A 16,941-nucleotide genomic window follows, 5' to 3' on the forward strand; every position below is an offset into this window, starting at 1 on the left:
AGAATTGCTCCAGCCCCAACCTCTGATGCATCAACTGCCAAAATAAATGGCAACTCAGGATTAGAATGACGTAGAACAGGTGCATGAGTAAAGGCAGTCTTCAGATCTTCAAAGGCCTGGATAGCCTTCAAAGGCTAATTAGCTGTATGCGCTCCTTTCTTGGTAAGGTCCACAATAGGAGCCACAATGGTAGAGAAAGAATTGATAAATCTCCGGTAATAATTAGCAAATCCAAGGAAATGCTGGATGCCCTTCAAAGTATAGGGCTGAACCCATTCAAGAACTGCTTTGACTTTACTGGGATCCATCGAAAATCCCTCAGTAGAGATGTCATAACCCAGAAAGGATACTTGAGCGACATGGAATTCACATTTCTCCAATTTAGCAAAAAGACGATGCTCACAAAGCTGTTGCAAAACCAAACAAACAAACATGTTGAACATGGAGCTCTTCTGACTTGGAGTAAATAAGGATATCATCCAAAAAGACAACCACAGAAACACCCAGGAACTCTCGAAGGACGTCATTAATTAAATCCTGAAAAACAGCAGGAGTGTTAGCGAGTCCAAATGGCATGACAAGGTACTCATAGTGACCTGAATGAGTGTTGAAAGCGGTCTTCCACGCATCACCTTCCTTAATGCAAATAAGGTTATAAGCTCCTCTGAGATAAATTTTGGAGAAAATGGTCGCTTTTCAGAGTTGATCAAAAAGCACAGAAATAAGAGGTAGCGGATATGAGTTCTTGATGGTTATACTGTTAAGTCCTCTAAAGTCAATACATGGACGTAGAGACCCATCCTTCTTTTTGACAAAAAAGAAGCCTGCATTGACTGAGGACTTGGATGGACAAATAAATCCTCTGGCTAAATCCTCTTTAATATAATCCTCCATAGCTTTACTCTCAGGAATGGACAGAGAATACAAACGACCTTTAGGCAGCTTGGCTCCAGGAACAAGATTAATGGTGAAATCATATGGTTGATGTGGAGGCAATGCATTAGCTTTTTGTTTAGAAATCACATCAGCAAAATCCAAACATTGAGGAGGAATGCTACAAACGAATGAAACTTCAGGACATTGCAGCATCCGCACAGGGAGTGAAAGGCATGAGGACTGACATTCAGGACTCCGCTTAATAATCTCCCCAGAGGACCAGTCAATGGAAGGATTGTGTAATTTAAGCCATGGAAGGCCCAATACAATAGGAACCAAAAGACAATGCAGAAGAAAAAATGAAATGAGTTCTATATGCAGGGCCGCCATCAGGGGGGGGCTGCCAAGACTGGAGTCCTGGGCCTGGCTCTGGCTGCACCGTGGGGGGGGGCCCGCCAGGGCCCACAAGCTACCACACCTTTGCAGAGCCTGCAGCCTGAATTACCCCTTTGAAGAGAGGGAAGAGGGCCCGGCCGCTGCTGCTACCGCCCGCCGACCCGTCCCCGTTACAACTGATGGAGCTGGAGGAGGCAGTCCGGCCTGCTTGGGCCACTCCTCCATCAGCTTATAGTGGCACAGTCAGACTCCAAAACAAGCTTTCAATAAAGCTTGTTTGGAGTCAGTGCGTGTCACATCATTACATCACGTGCGCCACTGGAGGACGAGGTCGACATTGGAGGAGCTGCACATCAAGAAGAGGAGCTGCAGTGGAGGAAGTAGTCACCGCCAGATCTCATCGCAAACAAGGTAAGTGGGGAAATTTTGCACAATAGCCGGGGGAGTGGTAATAAAAAAAAAGGCTGAAGTCGGACTGTGGACGCACTGCTGGCTGTGCACAGACTGCATTCAAGGGTGGGAGAGTGAGGTGCATTCAAGAGGGAGAGAGTGAGGTGCAATCAAGGGGGGAGAGTGAGGTGCATTCACGGGGGGGAGAGTGAGGTCCATTCACGGGGGGGAGAGTGAGCTGCATTCAAGGGGGGGAGAGTGAGGTGATATATATATAAAAAAAAGGCAGGGCATGCCACAAACAGACTGCCTTGAATAATGGGGGGGGGGGCCTGCCTGTTCTGTTAGTCCCGGGCTCCACAATTTCTGATGGCAGCCCTGTCTATATGTAAAACACTCACGGTATGCCGAATAAGAGGTGTCTTAACCTTAAGAGTTCCTTTAGAGATTAAGCCTCCATCCAAGCCACAAATGGAAACTTCTTTTTTAATTTAACTGCAGGAATCTTTAACTTACGAAAGAACGCACAGTCCATAAAATTAGCTGCAGCTCCACTATCCAAAAAGCCTGTGTCTTGAACTCTTTATCAGATGAATGAATGGATACAGGAACAAGTACTGAATTCTTGGAGGAAATAGAGGCTAGACCTAAGTGTATTTCCTCCTGTACAGTTAGATCCTGCCTTTTTACGAATATCAAAGGACAGTCTGAATGAGCCTTGTCTCCACAATACATACAGAGACCTTGTGAACGTCTTCTAAACCTTTCTCCCGGAGACATACGAGAAGCTCCAATTTGCATAGGCTCCTCACGATCCAGTGAAAGAGGCCACGAAGAAGATCAGGGAGACCTAGTAGGCAACTGCTGCTCTCTCTCGTCTTTCACGTAAACGACGGTCAATACAGATAACTGTCTGCATGAAGTCATCCAGAGTCTTTGCCGGGGAATGTTGTACAAGAATGTCCTTTATTACCTTAGAAAGTCCAATCCTAAACTAACTACGCAAAGCCGAATCATTCCAGCCTGATTCCATTGCCCATCTACGAAATTCAGAACAATAATCCTCTGCAGCTTTTTGTCCTTGTTTAAGAGAGCAAAGCTTGGATTCTGCAAGTGATACCTTATCTGGGTCATCATACAACAGGCCCAGCTGGAGGAAAAAGACATCCACAGTCTGAAGGGCAACATGCGAGGAAGGCAGTCCAAATGCACATGTTTGTGGATCACCCTGAAGCACTGAAATAATAAGTCCAACTCTTTGTGTGTCAAAACCAAAAGAGATTGGACGCATGCAGAAATAAAGTTTACAACTCTCACGGAAATTTACAAACAAGTTTCTGTCCCCAGAGAAACGATCAGGCAAGTTAATTTTGGGCTCCTTAAGAGCAGCTTGTAACGAGGAGGTACGGACATCTTCAACTTGAAGTGGGAGTTCATTAACTTTTTGAGTAAGAGTCTGAATTTGAGCTGCCAGAATTTGTGCTGGATTCAGCGTATATGCTCCATCATAGTCCAAAGATTTGGTCGGCTATAATGTTACGATCCTCTAGCAATTTCTAGGACCGAGATGGAGGTATTGGAGATACGAGGCACATCGAAGAACAGTCACAAGCAGAATATTAAAATCATGGCAGTTTACTTTATAAATGATATGGTGGACCTGGAGGGCCAGTACAAACACAACATGTCAATGGTGCAGTAAGGAGCTGAAACAATAGGACAGTCAATAGAATATACTGTAGACTTACAGCCCAAAGTAAAGTTTTTGAATGGCCAGGAGACCTAGATGACAGCGATGCTTTAAACGTGTTATAGAAGCAGGATTGCTGGATGGCCTGGAGGGCCTAATAGACAGCGATGCTTGAAACGTGGTGTTGAAGCAGGATTGCTGTATGGCCTGGAGGCCCTAGTAGACAGCGATGCTTGAAACGTGGTGTAGAAGCAGGATTGCTGTATGGCCTGGAGGGCCTAGTAGACAGCGATGCTTGAAACGTGGTGTTGAAGCAGGAGTACTGGATGGCCTGGAGGGCCTAGTAGACAGCAATGCTTGAAACATGGTGTTGAAGCAGGATTGCTGTATGGCCTGAAGGGCCTAGTAGACAGCGATGCTTGAAATGTGGTGTAGAGGCAGGATTGCTGTATGACCTGGAGGGCCTAGTTGACAGTGTTGCTTGAAAATAGAAGCAGGATTGCTGTATGGCCTGGAGGGCCTAGTAGACAGCGATGCTTGGAACGTGGTGTAGAAGCAGGATAGCTGTATGGCCTGGAGGGCCCTGTAGACAGCGATGCTTGAACCCGGGGTACTTGGGTCACTTAGAAGCCGGTGAGCAGAGTACATGCAGCATATACAGTTTATAACTGGAAGTCTGGATGCACAGAAAGCAAGTTGCATAGCCAAAAGTTCCACATGAAAACTCTATAGCCGACAGGGCGGCGACAGTCCAGGAAGTTCAAATAGGATCAGCTGCCAATCAGGCAACACTAGGAGGAAGCATGTGAAATCCTCTGACGTCTGGGTCTCCTAGCAACCGGCAACCTAGAAGCATGGTCAGGAGCAGGAGGAATACTGGCAGGAGACAAGTCCTGGACTGGACTTGTAACACTGTGTTTGTATCTCAAACATTAACCCTCTCCCATGAAATTTAAGCCCATTGGTGTAACCATTAGTGAGCCTATCCACCATGACCTGATCTCTGCACAGGATCAAAGTGGAGCTCTATTATAATCTATATATGACATTGTCATATTACATATATATATATATATATATATATGTATATATATATATATATATATATATATATATATACTCTCTCAATTCTGTACACAAATGAACAGCCACTGAGAATTGCATCCAAGACATGGGAGAAAAGTTAGCCGTTGCGATTCAAGTGATTTATTTTAAAAATCGGGAAGATGGTGAGGGATGAATCTTCGAAACCTGATAAATTCCCAGGAAATGTATTTATTTAAATATTATATATTCTGTATGTATATATAACATTAGCAGTGTGTGAGTAATTACTAACATTTCTGCTTACAACAAAGTGAATCATTTATACAGTTTTGACTCACCAGTGGTTCAACCCAGCGGCTTCACAGACCGATGAGTCTCTGCATCATCAAGACAAATATTACCGGCCTTCTTGACGTTGATCATTTTTGCCTTTTCTATAATCAGTTTTCTTCTCATTAAGACATAATGTGCAACAAACTAATTGCTGATGACTCAAACAGTTAAGGACAATGAAATCTTTAATTACATTTGTTCAAATAGATTCAGTTAATTTGTAATTCCACTGGGTCCATTATCTGTCTAACTATTTCTGTGCACCAGTCTGCTCTGCGGTAACTTGTACAGTATATCTCACACCGTTAGTGTTCACTGTGCTTTACTTCACTTCTCTTTTTTTACTTTTAATGAGTTTAGTATGTTCTTGATACAAAATAATTAATATCCCATGTTGCTTAGGGCCTTTTAAAATTCTGGGCATGCAAAGTTGCTGAAAATTTTGGATACCATAGCTAAAGTCATTTATACATATGATCACTTTTTATTTTCTCCCTCCAATAGGTTCTGAACGTTATGCTCATGGAGACAAACAGTACTGATTGTTTAATAACTCTAAAGACCATTCATTCCTAGGGTGACATCTGCTGTTTCCACTGGCATCCAGTAACAATAGTATATTGTTCAGAAAACATTTTATATATATATATTTATTGTGAACAATAATTGATGCTTTCAGTCAAGAGTAATTGTTGGAACACATTTAGGAAAATGGTTAACCTCAAGGTTGTATCTATAAGAGGTGCAAGGTGTGTGGTCCAGGGGTATGCAGTCGGGAAGCCGGCGGACCTAATCCCGACTGCTTTATTCCGGCGAGGGTTAAATGACAGGCATCTAAATCTAGACGCCTGTCATTTTCCCGGCGCCCTGCATCCCAATCGAAGGGATGCCAGGTGCCGGGTGCGGACAGCTGCGGGGGGGGGGTTAGGTTTAGGGCTCCCAGGGGGGACTTGGGGTTAGGCACCCCCCCCAGGAGGTTAGGGATATGCTAGGGGAGGGAGGGTTAGGGTTAGGCACCCCCGGGGGGGGACTTAGGGTTAGGCACCCCCCCGGGGGACTTAGGTTTAGGTGGTGGGGAAAAGGGGGTTAGGTTTAGGCACTTAGAGGGGGGATTAGGGTTAGGCACTGGGGGGGAAGGTTAGGGTTAGGCACCCCTAAGGAGGGTTAGGGGAGGGAATTAGGTTAGTCTATACATACCTTAGGGACGATCAGGATTTTCACCCATATCGGGCAGCCGCTGACGGGATTCCAACTGCCGGGCTTGAGTCCAGCGGTAAATCATACAGATTCCGGTCCAAGGGGACCCCACAGCGCACAAAATGCACCCATAATTATACATACCTTTCCGGAGGCCGGTGCCAGAGCTGGAGAAATCAATGGGAAAATGGTGTGCCGACATTTTTCCGAAGATTTTGGCATGCGCTGCAGAGTAGTAGCGGACGCCATGTTCCCAAAGGCCTGCGCATGCATGGTGGACTCTGGCACAGTGCTAAAGTCTACTCTGCAATTGCGAAATGGAGGAGTCCACACGGATACTTCACAAGGGCCCCTTCCTCACTTAAACTAGCCCTGGTTCATCTTACTTATATTTCATGAGGAGCAGCGAATGGTATGGAAGTCTCATGGTAAGACATCTACTGCTACTGTATAAATGTGGATAAAAGCACTTACTGCTCAACTATAATATCTGCCCATTACTTCAACATGCAATGCAAGCTCTCACTGTAAATGCAGGGCATGATCAAGCTGTGTCATCAAATGTGAATCACAATGAATTTATAGAGATGTTATGGTCATAATGAGCAACATAACTTCTTAAAATGTTAATTTTGTGTATAAAGGGCCTGATACTGGGTTATATGGACATTGGGCTCATGTGCTCCAATGTGTATTTGCCCGAATGCAGAGCTACTGTACATCAGGCACAAAGTGACATGAGAATCACAAGTAGTAGGAGATGGTTAAATAGTCAGATACATTTTCCTTTTATTAAGAGGACAAGTACATGTGTAGTATGTCAAAGCACAGACTTGTGTAACACATTATCATAAGTGATTGGTTCTAATAGCTTTATTATGTTGTGTTGGTCATTTACTTCTCGTTGCTTAGATACACTGAACCAGGATGAAAAGAGATGCTTTATACGTGACTCACGGATGCCTTATAATGCTGAAGACAATACGGAGAGTCATCTCTTTGAAAATGTAGTCACTACTTTTGATCCAAATCATCTTAATCTATGGTGGCAGTCCAAAAATGTACTGGAAAATGTCACCATTCAGCTGGATCTGGAAGCGGAATTCCATTTCACTCATCTCATCATGACCTTTAAGACTTTCCGTCCGGCTGCGATGTTAATTGAGAGGTCAGCAGATTTTGGTGAAACATGGAAAGTCTATCGCTATTTTGCATATCGTGAGACCTCGTTTCATGGAATCTCTATCGGACCAATGAAAAAAGTTGGTGACATCACCTGTGACTCTCGATACTCTGACATTGAACCTTCGACTGAGGGAGAGGTTATTTTTCTAGTTTTAAATCCAGCATTCTGAATTGATGATCCATACAGTCCCAGAATTAAAAGTTTGAGGATCACAAATCTGAGAATTAAGGGCCTGATTCAGACCCACTCGCAAGCGGCTGTCCGCTTGCAAGTGGGTCGATGTTGTGCACTGCGCATGCGCACGACGGCGGGATCTCCGTCGTGCGCATGCGCCAGACGCGACGAGCGAAGGACTTTCCTTCGCTCGTTGTGTCTGATCAAAGGGGGCGTGCTGTCGATGTTGATTGACAGCACGCCCCCTTTGGTGGGCGTGCCGGGGGCATGCCTCCCTGACGGGGGCGTTCCCAAGGGAACGCCTACCGCCAGAAGCCGGCCCACTGACATCACTAGTGATGTCAGTGGGAGTGATTTTGGCTCTGATAGAGCCAAAATCACTCCGGGCCTTGCGGTTAAAAAACTCAACCGCAGGCTCCGGCTCGCAGTGGCGATGGTCGCGATGGTCAAGACCATCGCGGCCATCAAACTGCACGCTCGTATAGCCTGTGGGTGGTGACCCACAGCTATACGAGCGTCCAGGAGGACGCTCCATAATTATGGAGGGCGGCCCTCATTCAGAGCGTGCGCTCTGCTCAGAGTGTACGGCTCTGAATGAGGGCCTAAAAGTTCCTGAGACTCCACACTTTGGGCGACAACCTGTTGGATTCAAGGGTTGAAATAAAGGAGAAATATTACTATGTCATATATGACATGGTGGTTCGTTGTAACTGCTTCTGCTATGGACATGCAGGCCCGCCAAGAGCCGCGCTGAGCCCGGTAAAAAGGGGGCGTGGCCTAATCGCGGGAGGTTTGTCCAATCTCCCTTAGGTTAAAAAAAAACAAGTTTTGCGGCACCACTTCCACTGGTGAGGAGGGCGCAGTGAGTCCCCTCAGCCTGGCGCATAACCAGAGGGTGGCGCGATCAGCTTGATCGCTCCCCCCACAGGCATGGGAGACTGCTGTGGCTGCTTCTTAGCAGCTGCGTGCAGTCTCCCAGTGCAGCGTGTGCTGGGCTGCTGTGATGTAAGAGGGGGCGGAGCAGTGCCGGGCACCTCTAGCAAGCCCGGGCCTGGATAATTAGTACCCGCCCCCCCCCCTCAGCCCCCTTGTGGACATGCTAGTAAATGTGCACCAGTGAAAGACTATTCTGACAATGTGGAGGGAATGGTACCTATGCAGTATATTTTCCTTTACAATATATTGAGTAACACTGTATTTCTTCAGGTAAATAGGAACATCTGCTTATACTAAGCTGTGCTACCACCTAGTGCATACAGTTTACTAACTTGATTCCCTGGCAGTTAAGATGACTTGAGCAATATCCTCAGAAAGTAGGCATAGTGGAGTAGACAGCAAGAGCATGTTTACGGCATCTCCATTACATACTGCATTGAAGAGAGTGGAGAATTATACTGATTATAGGTGTGTTGAATGTTGAAATACTGTAGCTGATGTCAATTTTGAACCATGCAATCCAGTGAGTATCATCTCCTTGGGAAACCCTTGGTTATCTGCTCATGAGTCTCCCATATCCAAAATGCTTGGGACCAGGGGTATTTAGGATATCGTAATATTCTGTATTTTGGAATAATTGCATACCATAATGAGATACCTTGGGAATGGAACTAAGATCTAAACACAGAATGCATTTATGTTTTATATACACCTTATCCATATAGATTGTAAGCTTGCGAGCAGGGCCTTCCTACCTATATATCTGTCTGTTATTACCCAGTTTTGTTCTATTAATGTTCCAATTGTAAAGCGCAACAGAATATGCTGCGCTATATAAGAAACTGTTAATAAATAAATAAACCTCTAATAATGCAAAGGAATAAAAAGCAACAATGTCATGACCTGACCACTGGACATGAGCATCATACACTTTTATTACATCCTATACAGACATAGGACACAGCACCCCCAACATGTCCTGACCACTGCATATGATCAAAATACACTTCTATTACACTGTATACAGACATAGGACACTACACCCCCAACATCACCTGACCACCGCATATGATCATAATACAGTATTACACTGTATACAGACATAGGACACTACACCCCCCCAACATCACCTGACCACTGCATATGATCATAATACACTTCTATTACACTGTATACAGACATAGGACACTACAGCCCCCCAACATCACCTGACCACTGCATATGATCATAATACACTTCTATTACACTGTATACAGACATAGGACACTACAGCCCCAACATGACCTGACCACTGTATGTGATCATAATACACTTCTATTACACTGTATACAGACATAGGACACTACACCCCCAACCAGGGCCGGCCCTAGCCCAAATTTTTTGGTAAGCGAGTATATTTTTTGGTGCCCCCCTATGCAGTGCCCCTTATACAGTGCCCCCAGTAGTGGTCCCCCCTGTGCAGTGCCCCTTGTTCCCCCAGTAGTAAGCCCCTTATATAGTGCCCCCAGTGGTAGTCCCCCTATGCAGTGCCCCCAGTAGTGGTACCCCCTATACAGTGCCCTTTATATAGTGCCCCCATAGTGGTCCCCCTTGTGCAGTGCCCCTTGTGCCCCCAGTAGTAAGCCCCTTATATAGTGCCCCCAGTAGTACTCCCCGTATGCAGTGCCCCCAGTAGTGGTACCCCCTGTGCAGTGCCCTTTATATAGTGCCCCAAGTAATTGTCCTCCCCATGCAGTGCCCCAATAGTGGTACCCCTTATGCAGTGTCCTTTAAACAGTGGCCCCACTTGTAGTTCCCCTCCCTATGCAGTAACCCCAGTATTAACCTTTATATAGTGCCCCCAGTAGTGGTCCCCTGATGCAGTGCCCCCAGTGGTAGTCCCCCCTGTGCAGTGCCCCTTGTGCCCCCAGTAGTAAGCCCCTTATATAGTGCCCCCAGTAGTACTCCCCGTATGCAGTGCCCCCAGTAGTGGTACCCCCTGTGCAGTGCCCTTTATATAGTGCCCCAAGTAATTGTCCTCCCCATGCAGTGCCCCAATAGTGGTACCCCTTATGCAGTGTCCTTTAAACAGTGGCCCCACTTGTAGTTCCCCTCCCTATGCAGTACCCCCAGTATTAACCTTTATATAGTGCCCCCAGTAGTGGTCCCCTGATGCAGTGCCCCCAGTGGTAGTCCCCCCCCCTTGTAGTGCCCCCAATGGTAGTCCCCCCCTGTAGTGGTCCCCCCCTTGTAGTGTCCCTACTAGTAGTCCCCGCTTGTAGTAGACCCCCCCTTGTTGTGCTCCCAGTGGAGGTTCCCCCCCCTATGCAGTGCCCCCAGTAGTAGCCACCCCTTGTAGTGCCCCTAGTAGTAGTCCCCCCTTTGACCCCCCCCTAGTAGACATACTTGTAATAAAAAAAAAAACACCTGAATCCCCGCTCCGGCTCTTGCTCCCTCCGCCGCCATCCACTCCTCCGTCCTCCCGGGCTGGGCCGCTCTGCAATATGGGAGAGACGTCCACTGCGGGAGCCGGAAGTTGGACTTCATGAGTGAGCTCCAGCCCGGCTCCGGCAGTGGGCGCAGCAGCCAATGAGAGTCTGACGGACTCTCATTGGATGTTAATTAAAACAAACACACAACTGCATGCTCACATATGTATATAACTATGCAACTACATATCTACACAAACGTATAAATAATTACTCTGTGTAATAAGTATATGTGAGCAGTGGGTATGTGAGTAGTAGTAATGTGTGGGGGAGCACCATGATTGACGTGTGTAGCTGGGGGGGAGAACTATTCAGTTCACGTTGAATTGAAATCCGCCCAAAGAGCATTGCAGTGACAATCACATAATGTAAAGTGCATGTCAGGGACCGCATACAATGCAGAGAGCATTGCAGTGTCTGCCATATAATGCAGAAAGTGTAGCAGAGACCGCCATATGATATAGGGAGTGTTGCAGTACCCGCCATATATTGCAGAGACCATCAGTGATCTCCATATAATACAAAAAGCATTACAGTGACCACCATATAATGCAGCTACCATCAGTGCCCTCCATACAGGGCTGGTTCTAGACCAAGTAGAGTCCTGGACGAAAAGTGCCTTTGCCGCCCCCCTTTAAAAAAAATATATCTATACAGTTTTTTTGTGTGTACTAAATAAAAATATAACTTACCTATATGGTGGTTTCTATGCAATGGGGAACCTCTGAAGAAATTGATCCTCTCGGGTAGACGATGTCTTCAGTCAGTATTCATGTAGGAAATCCCATAGTCCGGAGAATGCCTGTTTGTTTAAGAATATAACCAGTGTCATTATCATACAACAGAGGTTCAACAAGACTTGTATCCACCGTGTACCCCCCCCCAGCCTCTTGCTCCTTGTCTCTCCAGCCTTGTGCTCCCTGTGTCAGTTCCAGCCTTGTGCATCTTGTGTCACCTCCTGCCCTGTGTGTCATTTCAGCCACATGCCCCCTCCTGCTCCCTGTGTATTTCCATCCACATCCTCCCCCAGGTGTCTCTTCAGTAGCCTCACCCCCAGGGGCGGATTGGGAGTTTAAAGTGGCCCTGGAAAATTCTCCTAAAGTGGCCCTACGTGCCCAAAAAGTGGGCGTGGTCTTGCGCCAAGGGGCGTGGCCTTGTGTTTGTAAACCATTCTCCCCCTGTTTCATCATGCTGGGGGCATGCCCACTGCTCCAGGAGCTGATGGGTATGCCCACAGTCCCTCTTGAATGAATAACCAGACGGAGCATGTGAATGAGTATTTTATTACCTATATGATTTCTCTGGAACAGGGACCCTCTGAAGAAATTGATCCTTCCTAGACAGGCAGTGTCTTGCTTCGGTATTCACAACTCATGCAGGAGATAATATGGTCTGGAAGCCGCCTGTTTGTGTAGGAATAAAGCCAATGTCATCAACATGCAATGGTTATATAGTCTATTTTCAATAATGAATAAAAGAGAGGAGTACCATGAGATGCTGGGGGACTGGAAGGTGAGTATGGAATAGGGCTTTGCTGGGCCAGTACCGACAGTGCCATTCCTGGTACAGGTCGCTGCACCCTATTTTGCCGGTACAGACCGGCAAAATGGGTTATACAATAAAAACAAGTGTAAAGAAATTAAACACTGCTCAAATGTACATCTTGTTGATAAACCGTGGAGTGCCGCCGACTTGTAACTTTTGGCATTTGTTGTTCCCGGGAGGGCACCCAGTCATTTATGCCCTCCTAGAGGGTCAGCACCCTCAATATCGCTAACAGAAGATGAGAGGCGGCACTCGGAGACTAGTACACCGTTTGTACTAGTCTCTGAGTGCCGCCTCTCATCTTCTGTGTATATATATATATATATATATATACACACACACACAGAAAAAATGTGCTTGCAGGGATCTGTAAACCATACAGTCACTGGTGGAAAATAAAAAAAAGGGAGAGAGAGAGACAGGGAGGAGAGAGAGAGAGAGAGACAGGTGGAAGAGAGAGAGAGACAGGGAGAAGAGAGAGAGAGACAGGGAGGAGAGAGACAGAGAGAAGAGAGAGAGACAGGGAGGAGAGAGAGAGACAGGGAGGAGAGAGAGAGACAGGGAGGAGAGAGAGAGAGAGAAGAGAGAGAGACTGAGATGAGAGAGAGAGACAGGGAGAAGAGAGAGAGAGACAGGGAGAGAGAGAGACAGGGACAAGAGAGAAAGATACTGCGATTGAAGGACTGACCTTTTACCCAGGCACCAATCCTGTGTTGTCACAGTAACAGCCGACACAGCAGGGGCAAAGCGCGAGCCTAATGAGTGATGGAGGAGACCCAGACCAGCCTGCCTGACATGAGCACTAGGAAGGCAGGCCAGGTCTTCAGACTCCTCTGGTTTTTGCGCCGGGGCCGGTCACTAGATCGTGACGTCATAGCCCCGGCAACAAGAGGAGAAGGTAAGAGGACGGAGGGTAGGGAGGGGAGGAAACGGGAGGTAAAGGAAGGGTCCACCCTCCTCCACCCAGGCCGGACCACCTCCCCCTGCCTTGTTGCTGGCCCGCGGGGCCGCGGCCGGCCGCAGCGTATTGCTAGGAGAGCCAGAAACGACAGGGTACTCGGCATGTGCCTGTGTGCCACCCTCCTGGATCCTCCTATAGGTGGGTGGTCCTTGGGGAGGAGTCAGCACTACGGAAGTGCATCTGTAAGCCAGTGCCGAATCATCAGGGCCGGGGGGAAATATTTACTATGTATATATATATAAAAGCACAAAATCTGCAGCTAGCAGCCCCCTGAGCCGTCGGCCCACCGGGAAAGTTCCCGCTGAAGTCTACGGCCAATCCGCCCCTGCTCACCCCCATGTGTCTCTTCAGCCGCCACCTTCCCCGTGTCTCTCCTTTTGCCTTATCACCCATGTCTCTCCATCTGCCTCATCCCCCGTCTCTCTCCAGCAGCCTCCTCACTCCTCCTGTGTAACAGTGGCCTCATCCCTATTGTGACTCTCTAACACTCATTTCACCCCCACTTCCCCTGCATTTCTACAGCAGGCCTCATCCCTCTACCTATGTGTCTCTGGCTCCAGCTCCCAAAGTGTTTCTCCAGCGGATTGGGTACGGGATGCCAGCGCTCAAAATCCCGGCGGTCAGAATACAGATGCTGGCAAACTCCTCCTCTCCCTACCCTAACACTAACCCTTCTTCCCTGGTACCTGACCCTAACCTACCCCCAGTGCCTAACCTCCCCAGACCCTAAACCTAACTGTCCCACACATTCCTGCTCTCTCCTGTCAGTCTAGCCTCCCATATAACATTCCTGCTCCCTCCTGTGTCAGTCTAGCCCCCATATAACATTCCTGCTCCCTCCTGTGTCAGTCTAGCACCCCATATAACATTCCTGCTCCTCCTGTGTCAGTCTAGCCCCCCATATAACATTCCTGCTCCCTCCTGTGTCAGTCTAGCCCCCCCATATAACATTCCTGCTCCCTCCTGTGTCAGTCTAGCCCCCCATATAACATTCCTCCTCTGTCCTGTGTCAGAGTCTAGGCCCCCATCCCCCCCATTGCAGCCATAATATTTACCACACTGGCTACATTCTCCCTGTCTGTAAGATCTCCCTCATGCTGGGAGAAAGGGAGTGTCTATAAACTACTTGCCACTATACAAGTCTAATGCATTGAACATTGGCCCTCATTCAGAGCCGTACGCTCTGAGCAGAGCGCACGCTCTGAATGAGGGCCGCCCTCCATAATTATGGAGCGTCCTCCTGGACGCTCGTATAGCTGTGGGTCACCACCCACAGCCTATACGAGCGTGCAGTTTGATGGCCGCGATGGTCTTGACCATCGCGACCATCGCCACTGCGAGCCGGAGCCTGCGGTTGAGTTTTTCAACCACAAGGCCCGGAGTGATTTTGGCTCTATCAGAGCCAAAATCACTCCCACTGACATCACTAGTGATGTCAGTGGGCCGGCTTCTGATGGTAGGCGTTCCCTTGGGAACGCCCTCGTCAGGCAGGCACGCCCCCGGCACGCCCACCAAAGGGGGCGTGCTGTCAATCAACATCGACAGCACGCCCTCTTTGATCAGACACAACGAGCGAAGGAAAATCCTTCGCTCGTCGCGTCTGGCACATGCGCACGACGGAGCTCCCGCCGTCGTGCGCATGCGCAGTGCACAACATCGACCCACTTGCGAATGGACAGCCGCTTGCGAGTGGGTCTGAATCAGGCCCATTGTTTTAACACACTTGTAAAGTGGCAAATAGTTTGAAGACTCTCCCTTGTTCTCAGCATGCGCTGCTCTCACAGACAGGGAGAGATTGGATTACACTGCAGGGAGCCGACAGGCAGCAGCTAATCCGTCATCCACCCCAGCGGCTCCTGTTATGTGGCGGGATTACTGAAAGTGGATTCCCCCCAGCTTGGGTGCACACCCTGCACCCATTTCATGAGCTGCTCTCTCTGCTCATGCGACGCTTAGCTGACAGGATAGGGCTGCAGCCTGCAACTACACTAGGTGGGCTGTAGCAGCTGCTCCTCTTCTCATGATGGCCGGCTCCTCTTCACATCTCTAAGGTGCGCGACGTGACGTCACGTGCGCGCCTTGTTAACTGTATTATTGTAATCAGGAACAAGGAAGCAGCGTGCAGGCTCTGCTCGCTTCCTTCTTCCCAGGGGCTGCAAAGTAAAAAAAAAAGTGCCTCCCTCCCCCCCTGAATCCGCCACTGCTGGCTGCCCTCGTGCTAAAAGCAATGGCAGCAGGCGCACCTCACCTCATATCTCGGCTCAGTGTGCGTGCTCATCGGGAACTGTCACAGACACACTGACAGTTTTATATCAACTTACCAGCCAGACAACCCTGGGCCAGTAGGAATGTGGTTAGATACCCTCCCCGAATCCCGGTGATGGCGTCTGGAGGCCCTGGCGGGCGGTTCTGCCGCTCCAGCCCACAGAACAATGATTAAAGTAAGATGGGCGCTGGCGCTGTGGCGCCAATGTAACTACTCCCCAGTCCAAGTCCTGACACCTATCCAAGCGCGGGCCACAGCTCCCATCCCAACCTTCAGCACCGCACTCCCGAGTCTCACCCTAGCCTTCAACACCCACCACGCTCCGGTCCCAGCCTTGTTCAGCACGGCGCTCCCGAGTCCCGCCCTAGCCTTCACCACCCACCGCACTCCAGTCCCAGCCTTGTTCAGCACGGCGCTCCCGAGTCCACCCTAGCCTTCAACACCCACCGCGCTCCAGTCCCAGCCTTGTTCAGCACGGCGCTCCCGAGTCCCGGCCTAGCCTTCACCACCCACCACTCTCCGGTCCCAGCCTTGTTCAGCACGGCGCTCCCGAGTCCCGCCCTAGCCTTCAACACCCACCGCACTCCGGTCCCAGCCTTGTTCAGCACGGCGCTCCCGAGTCCACCCTAGCCTTCAACACCCACCGCGCTCCGGTCCCAGCCTTGTTTAGCACGGCACTCCCGAGTCCCGCCCTAGCCTTCACCACCGCGCTCCCGTGAAGGGAAATTAGACACTACCCTGCCTTCAGCACTCGGTGAACACCGCCCTCCTGCCCTAGCACGCGACCTTGCGGCGTGACATCATGTCGTCATGTTGCCGCATACTCACCATCAGACGGCCGCCAATTAGAACCGCGGTGCAGCTGTGTCACAGTGATACAGTCTGCCCACGGTCAGCCCTCTCCGCTGCTGGCTAAATTAGTAAATTCATACATCAGCATGGTCACAGCGCCCTTCACTGTGTGGCGCCCCACGCGGCTGCGTACCATGCGTAATCATAGAACCGGCCCTGCCCCCGACATCACCTGACCACTACATCATACTTGCCTACCCTCCCGATTTGGTCGGGAGCCTCCCGAAAATCGGGTGCCGCTCCCGACCTCCCGGGAAGGCAGGCAATTCTCCCGGCTGCCGCTCACGCCTCCTATCCCCCCCGCTATAACCCCTGTAACCCCCATAGCGGGGGGGGCCGGTGATGCGATTCGCTTAATTTTGGCCCCGCCCCCTGCTGCACAATGCCTATTTTATCGGCATTGTGTAGCGGGGCGGGGCCAAACTGACGCGATCGCGTGACTCCGCCCCCACCACGCCCACAAGTGACGTCACCCGACCGGCCACTCGCCCTTGTCTCGGCCACGCCCACCCCATCCTGCCGATCTGGCTGCTCCCTCCCGGAAAGAGCAGCCAGAATGTCGGCAGGTATGCACTGCATATGATCATAATTAGGGGTGAGCGGGTTCGGATTTCTGAAATCCGA

General features: G+C 49.2%; 1 pseudogene; it reads left to right on the forward strand.

Moving 5' to 3' along the window:
• The first annotated feature begins 6,338 nt into the window (after nucleotides 1–6,338).
• Nucleotides 6,339–12,033, forward strand: LOC148480498 (laminin subunit beta-1-like; annotated as a pseudogene).
• Nucleotides 12,034–16,941: the final 4,908 nt, after the last annotated feature.

Source organism: Taudactylus pleione, unplaced genomic scaffold (assembly GCF_031769625.1).
Source record: "Taudactylus pleione unplaced genomic scaffold, aTauple2 ptg000612l, whole genome shotgun sequence".
Classification (NCBI taxonomy): domain Eukaryota; kingdom Metazoa; phylum Chordata; class Amphibia; order Anura; family Myobatrachidae; genus Taudactylus; species Taudactylus pleione.